This window comes from Asterias rubens, chromosome 1 (genome assembly GCF_902459465.1).
Source record: "Asterias rubens chromosome 1, eAstRub1.3, whole genome shotgun sequence".
In the NCBI taxonomy this organism is placed as follows: Eukaryota; Metazoa; Echinodermata; class Asteroidea; order Forcipulatida; family Asteriidae; genus Asterias; species Asterias rubens.
The window spans coordinates 31364092-31372293 of record NC_047062.1 but is presented as its reverse complement, the minus strand read 5'-3'; the positions used below and the strand labels follow the sequence as shown (position 1 = coordinate 31372293).

The window sequence follows — 8202 nt, the reverse complement described above, 5'->3', positions numbered from 1 at the left end:
GCGAGCGACAGTGTTCTGAATACATTGTAGCTTATTCAGTTCATAAAAACACATTTATAATACCTTAATGTTGCAGCCAATAAACTGATTTTTACATCCATGATTGCTTGCAGCTAACACACCTCGACGATAGCGATGTTTTATACGCATCTCTCCCTTATACCAAGTATCCTTGATGACATCAGCAGTGGTGATTCCATTCTGGACACTTCTTTTCAGGAAAATATTCCTTACATCGCTGTCTCTGAAAGGTCAAGTTTGAAGACCAGAAATTAAAAATAAGGCAACAATTTTAATTAGCACATTAATTGCAGGGTTGATAAGAACTGGTCAGGCCCCCCTATTCAAGTGTGATGTAAATTTGTATTAAAAGTGTTATAAGATATTTATTGACCAATTATGAACCGACATTGGCAACCAGTGACTAGCACCAGAGACCTGACACTCAAAAACAAAAGAGAATCGACATTGGCAACCAGTGGCATAGCACCAGAGGAATGTCGCTCAAAGAACGAAACCACTGGTCCAGCACCAATGGCCGGTCACGCAAGAAACAACAGTGAACCAACATCGGGAACCAGTGACTAGCACCAGAGGAATTTCGCTCAAGGAACTAAAGTGAACCGACATCCAAAACCAGTGGCATAGCACCAAAAGCCTGCAGTTAATTAAACGACAGTGAACCAACATCCGCAACCAGTGACGTTTGCACTAGAGGAATATGCCTCAAGGAACGAAAGTGAACCGACATTGGAAACCAATGGCATAGCACCAAAGGCCTGTCGCTCAAGAAAATAAAGTAAAGCAACATTGGAAACCAATGGCAAAGCACCAAAGGCCTGCCGCTCAAGAAAATAAAGTTAAGCAACATCGGCAACCGGTGGCATAGCACCACAGGTCTGTCGCTCAAGAAAGTAAAGTTAAGCAACATTGGCAACCAGTGGCATACAACCAAAGGTCAGTCGCTCAAGAAAGTAAAGTTAAGCAACATTGGCAACCAGTGGCATACAACCAAAGGTCTGTCGCTCAAGAAAGTAAAGTTAAGCAACATTGGCAACCAGTGGCATACTACCAAAGGTCTGTTGCTCAAGAAAGTAAAGTTTAGCAACATTGGCAACCAGTGGCAAAGCACCAAAGGCCTGCCGCTCAAGAAAATAAAGTTAAGCAACATCGGCAACCAGTGGCATAGCACCAAAGGTCTGTCGCTCAAGAATATAAAGTAAAGCAACATTGGCAACCAGTGGCATACAACCAAAGGTCTGTCGCTCAATAAAGTAAAGTTAAGCAACATTGGCAACCAGTGGCATACAACCAACGGTCTGTCGCTCAAGAAAGTAAAGTTAAGCAACATTGGCAACCAGTGGCATACAACCAAAGGTCTGTTGCTCAAGAAAGTAAAGTTTAGCAACATTGGCAACCAGTGGCATACAACTAAAGGTCTGTTGCTCAAGAAAATAAAGTAAAGTAACATTGGCAACCAGTGGCATACAACCAAAGGTCTATCGCTCAAGAAAGTAAAGTAAAGCAACATTGGCAACCAATGGCATACAACCAAAGGTCTGTCACTCAAGAAAGTAAATGAAGCAACATTGGCAACCAGTGGCGTTCAACCAAAGGTCTGTTGCTCAAGAAACGTCAGTGAACCGACATCAGCAACCAATGGCATAGCACCACAGGTCTGTCCCTCAAGAAAGAAAAGTAAAGCAACATTGGCAACCAGTGGCATACAACCAAAGGTCTGTTGATCAAGAAAGTAAAGTAAAGCAACATTGGCAACCAGTGGCATACAACCAAAGGTCTATCGCTCAAGAAAGTAAAGTAAAGCAACATTGGCAACCAGTGGCATACCACCAAAGGTCTGTCGTTTAAGTAAATAAAGTTACGCAACATTGGCAACCAGTGGCATACAACCAAAGGTCTGTCGCTACAGAAAATAAAGTAAAGCAACATTGGCAACCAGTGGCGTTCAACCAAAGGTCTGTTGCTCAAGAAACGTCAGTGAACCGACATCAGCAACCAATGGCATAGCACCACAGGTCTGTCCCTCAAGAAAGAAAAGTAAAGCAACATTGTCAACCAGTGGCATACAACCAAAGGTCTGTTGATCAAGAAAGTAAAGTAAAGCAACATTGGCAACCAGTGGCGTTTTACCAAAGGTCTGTTGATCAAGAAAGTAAAGTAAAGCAACATTGTCAACCAGTGGCATACAACCAAAGGTCTGTTGCTCATGAAAGTAAAGTAAAGCAACATTGGCAACCAGTGGCATACAACCAAAGGTCTGTCGCTCATGAAAGTAAAGTAAAGCAACATTGGCAACCAGTGGCATACAACCAAAGGTCTGTCGCTCATGAAAGTAAAGTAAAGCAACATTGGCAACCAGTGGCATTTAACCAAAGGTCTGTTGCTCAAGTAAGTAAAGTTAAGCAACATTGGCAACCAGCGGCATACAACCAAAGGTCTATCGCTCAAGAAAGTAAAGTAAAGCAACATTGGCAACCAGTGGCATACAACCAAAGGTCTGTTGCTCAAGTAAGTAAAGTTAAGCAACATTGGCAACCAGCGGCATACAACCAAAGGTCTGTGGCTCAAGTAAGTAAAGTTAAGCAACATTTGCACCCAGTGACATACAATCCAAGGTCTGCTGCTCAAGAAAGTAAAGTAAAGCAACATTGGCAACCAGTGGCGTACAACCAAAAGTCTGTTGCTCAAGTAAATTAAGTTAAGCAACATTGGCAACCAATGGCATACCACCAAAGGTTTGTCGCTCAAGAAAGTAAAGTTAAGCAACATTGGCAACCAGTGGCATAACACCAAAGGTCCGTCGCTCAAGAAAGTAAAGTTTATTTTTAGCAACACTGGCAACCAGTGGCATACCAAAGGTACGTCGCTCAAGCAACGACAATGAACTGACATCAGCAACCAATGGCGAGCACAAAAGGTCTTTCGCTCAAGAAACAACAATGAACCCATATCAGCAACCAGGGACATAGCACCAGAGGAATGTGACACAAGAAACGTAAGTGAACCGACATAAAAAAAACAATGGCATAGCACCACAGGCATCTCGCTCATCAAGAGTAGTCAAGTTAAGCAAAATTGGCAACCAGTGGCATACCACTAAGGTCTGTTGCTCAAAAAACGACAATGAACTGATATCAGCAACCAATGGCATAGCATCACAGGCCTCTCGCTCAAGAAAGTAAAGCTAAGCAAAATTGGCAACCAGTGGCATACCACCAAAGGTCCGTCGCTCAAGGAAGTAAAGTTAAGCAACATTGGCAACCAGTGGCATACAACCAAAGGTCTGTCGCTCAAGAAAGTAAAGTAAAGCAACATTGGCAACAAGTGGCGTACAACCAAAGGTCTGTCGCTCAAGAAAGTAAAGTTAAGCAAAATTGGCAACCAGTGGCATACCACCAAAGGTCCGTCGCTCAAGAAACGACAATGAACTGATATCAGCAACCAATGGCATAGCACCACAGGCATGTCGCTCTAAAAAGTAAAGTAAAGCAACATTGGCAACCAGTGGCCTACAACCAAAGGTATGTTGCTCAAGAAACGTATGTGAACCGACATCAGCAACCAATGGCAAAGCACCAAAGGTCGGATGTTCAAGAAAGTAAAGTTAAGCAACATTGGCAACCAGTGACATAGGACCACAATCCTGTTGCTAAAGAAATGACAGAGAACGAAATCGGCAACCAGTGACTAGCACCAGAGGCCTGTCACTCATCAAGGAACGAAAGTGAACCGACATCGGAAACCAATGGCATAGCATCAGAGAGGTGTCCCTCAAGGAACAAAAGTGTATTGATATTGGAAACCATTGGCATACCACCACAGGCCTTTGCTCAAAAAAAGTAAAGTGAACCAACATCGGCAACTAATGGCATACCACCAAAGGTCCGTCGCTCAAGAAAGTAAACTAAAGCAACAGTGAACCAACATCGGCAACTAGTGGCATACCACCAAAGGTCCGTCGCTCAAGAAAGTAAACTAAAGCAACAGTGAACCAACATCAGCAACCAGTGGCATACCACCAAAGGTCTGTCGCTCAAGAAAGTAAAGTAAAGCAACAGTGAACCAACATTGGCAACCAGTGGCATACCACCAAAAGTCCGTTGCTCAAGAAAGTAAAGTTAAGCAACAGTGAACCAACATCGGCAACCAGTGGCATACCACCAACGGGCTGTCGCTCAAGTAAGTATAGTAAAGCAACATTGGCAACCAGTGGCATACAACCAAAGGTCTGTTGCTCAAGTAAGTAAAGTAAAGCAACATTGGCAACCAGTGGCATACAACCAAAGGTCTGTCACTCAAGAAACGTATGTGAACCGACATCAGCAACCAGTGGCATACCACCACCAGGCCTGCTCCTCATTGAATAACAGTGAACCAAGAATGGCGTACTTTGTTTACAAAATGTTAATTGTATATAGTGCTGTAAAAAGTATAACAATATTAAACTAACAACTCTACAATATCTTACTTTTGAAGGCAACAAACTGCTTGGTTGTTCAGTCATGATTGCTTGATGAACAGCTAAGATGTCTTGATGATAACATTGTATTCATACGCGTTGCCCTCTTTTTCCTGTAGCCTTTACTAGGTGTCAGTAGTGCTCATTCCATCTGCACTTGATTTCAGGGAACCACTAGCTAAACCTCTGACTCTGAAAGGCAAAGTTTACAAATAAGAAAACAAAATTATGCATGCCATCAGTTATGATGTGCAAAATCCATTGCAGGGCTTGTTCCAAAATCTGTGGGAAATCCCCAACCCCCAAGTGCAGGATTGCGCACCATGTGACCCAAAGACAGTGGGCAGTCACAGGCCAGTCAGGTTGCCCATATAAAAGCATCACTCCCTGACACCATGCACCAAGTGACCCATGGCCAGTAGGGTGGGCAGTCACAGGCCAGTCAGGTTGCCCATATAAAAGCATCACTCCCTGACACCATGCACCATGTGACCCATGGCCAGTAGGGTGGGCAGTCACAGGCCAGTCAGGTTGCCCATATAAAAGCATCACTCCCTGACACCATGCACCAAGTGACCCATGGCCAGTAGGGTTCGGCAGTCACAGGCCAGTCAGGTTGCCCATATAAAAGCATCACTCCCTGACACCATGCACCATGTAACCCATGGCCAGTAGGGTGGGCAGTCACAGGCCAGTCAGGTTGCCCATGTAAAAGCATCACTCCCTGACACCATGCACCATGTAACCCATGGCCAGTAGGGTGGGCAGTCACAGGCCAGTCAGGTTGCCCATATAAAAGCATCACTACCCGACACCATGCACCATTAGTGCCAGTGCCCGTACTGGAGAATATCAACATAAGCCAAGTATTTCAAGTTTTCATGAATTTACCTTTAATGAGGGTGCATTCAGCTTCTTGGGACAGGGTGTGAACACAAAACATTTTGCTCCTTAGAAGGTTCACTAGAAAGAGCAGCTCCTCTATCATGATAGACCAGTCTCAGAAATCTAGTTGGTGATGGGTAGATGTGTTTGGAGATGCTAAAGCCTGACTTCAACACAAACAAAATTTACAATTTACAAGTTACAGCATTAAGAACATTATCCATCCCTAAAACAGTAATAACAAATGGTTCGAGAGAAACTCATGCATGTTATATGAGGATTTTGATTGTTGAAAATAAATTAAGGCTGAAACCAACAGTAATTCAAGGGGGGGGGGGGGGGCATCATTGGCAAGAAACAGTTCAACTGAGGACTTATGGTGATATGATGTTCATAGTTAGCAGAGTGCTCTCAGAGTTAAAACTTTTCTATCAAATGGTTTGCGAAATTAACAAAAGTTCAGATTTTGTTTTGATATATGTGCTTAAAACATGATCTTTCCCGAATATTTCTCTAAAATGGTTGCAAAACAAAATTCAAACATCTTTGAATGAGTTGTAAGGCTAAAAGAAATCGACTTGTTTTAACTTCTGTTCTGCAGAAAAGAGCATCAACTGGGAGGGCAGTAAATGGTAAAAGTTTACTTTTCTATTACTCACGTTCAACTTGAGAGTGCGCTTTATTATAGGTTGGTCTTGGACGTCTACATGTTGACACGGGTACATGTCATTGGAGATGCTAAGCCTCACTGTAACACTAACATAATGCAAAATTTGTCAATGTTTAAGAATATTACCTCTACAATCTAGGTGCAGGGTAACTTGCCACGCATGGTGGAAAAAAAAAGGGTCTTAAATAAGACAGTCTGTATACACAGACTCAAATGTTGAGCAGAACAAATCGGCTCTTCTCAGAGACGCCGCTACTCACTAAAGATATGTTTGAATAGGTCACTGTAAACCTTACTTACTTAACTTGCTTTTTCATTAGAATTTTTTGTTAAATACACATTCAGTAAAATAAATGTTTAGAGGCACTCATGCCATTAGGGGCCGATTTCACAAAGGGCTAAGAATGATCAATCAGAGTTGCAAAGCAAAGTGTGATGTCACAATACAGATTATAATGGTAAAACTGACAATTTGTCTTACGATGAATTTTATTGCTCGAGCCCAGGATAATTTTGATTTCTTCAATCACAACAAGCAGCAGTAAATTGGGAGGTCAGATGCTTGACACAGTTCTCTTGAGGATTGGTGTTGATATGAAGCATTTTGGGCTGGGTGTTGCCATTGCTATGTTTTGGAAATTTACCATTTACTGGAACGAGCAGCTTTTCTACCATAGTCGTGTCTTGGACATCTAATTGTTGAGGGGTAGATGTCTTTAGAGATGTTGAGCCGTTCTGCAGCACAATCTTGAACACAAACAAATCACACGACCTGCAACAATTACCCAACATCATTAAAGCAATTTAGCTTTTAGATAAACTTTTTTTTCTTTGATATTTTTTGTGTTGTCCTGTGCTTTCAATGAAAATGTAAATGAAGACAAAACATTAAAAGCAAATACAAAATGGCTGGAGGTACTGATGAAATCAAAAGTATTTTGATTGTTATAAGCGACTGTTATTTCAGGGATTTTCTCTCAAGTAAATGCGTGATAAGAAACTTTATTTGAATGAAACGAGTCTAGCAATTGGCATGAATAATTTGAATGACCAGCAAAAATTTGAATAACCAAATCAAAGAATTTGAATAATCAAATCCCAAGAATTTGTTTCCATAAGGTTTATCGCGATTCAGAAACGCAATGCATTGTGGGAAGGAATATGGGGGGTTTCTATGCAGTTTCTACGACTCGCGCACACAACGCCTGTACCTTTGTGTTGGTACAACAGCGCCCTCTCTTGATATTTTGCTATTCGCGATAAACCTTCTATCATGTTTAACATTTTCAATTCAATTAGTTTATATGATGGGGCAATACAATTTAAAAATCAGTAGTTTTTGCGTTTCACTTCAGACTCAAGCAGAAATTACTTCAAATTATTTTCTTGGTTTTTGTTTTTTGTTTGTCTGTTTATAGAATTCTAGAAAAAACAAAAAATCTATTGAAAGTGTGTGTCAGAAACGGCATATTATTTGCCATATCGGGCGTGTCAACTTCGCAACACATGTATGTGTGTAACAATACATGCTACGTCCCGTATACGGCGGGTAAAATCGCCATTTATTTAAAATTAAATCGCCGCTGACCAGACAAAAATAAATCACAATTTGTTGAAGTTAAACTGGCTATGCAAGAGTATCATTTCGAATTTTTAAACGAGAAACACCTTAAGATATATGACATTCAGTTAAATGAAGGAAAAGTGGTGGTAAATGAAGAAATAATGGACATTTACCTCGACCTCAGATTTCACACTTTGCATCCCACGCTTGCCTCGTTGGAAACCCAGTATAGTCTGGCGCGCGAAGAACAGACCCAATGATACCGATTTCCGAATAGCAGAAGTAATCGAAACACTAGCCGGTTACTAAAGTCGATATTTTAAAGAACACCAATTTTTAAAAACAACACGCTAATCTATAGGCAAAACTAGCGCAAAGATAACAAAAAATGAAATCGATTCTTCTCAAAACTCGGTTCTTTTTGGTTGCGGCAAGGAATATGGAGATCAATCGGTTCTTGCCTTCAATCTTCTGCTAATGCTGCAGCAACAAGCCAGGATACCAGTCAACACTTTGGGTGGTGGCATAGAAATAGGGGTGCGGTGGTAACCTTATTCTAGTAAGCACCATTTGTTGCTCTGTGAAATGTAAAAAGTGCATTGA

The 8202-nt window shown here is 41.5% G+C and overlaps 1 long non-coding RNA gene across 2 annotated transcripts; it reads right to left on the bottom strand.

Annotated features, from left to right (window-relative positions):
• LOC117302965 lies at positions 1 to 7931 on the bottom strand. Of its 2 annotated transcripts, none has more exons than XR_004520481.1 (6): positions 7773 to 7931; positions 6680 to 6807; positions 6025 to 6121; positions 5372 to 5528; positions 4490 to 4672; positions 1 to 244 (listed from the first exon to the last, which is right to left on the bottom strand). It is a non-coding gene; the product is annotated as an uncharacterized LOC117302965 (long non-coding RNA). The 2 variants fall into 2 exon arrangements; XR_004520474.1 differs by having other exon boundaries at positions 5372 to 5532; positions 7773 to 7928.
• Positions 7932 to 8202: the final 271 nt, after the last annotated feature.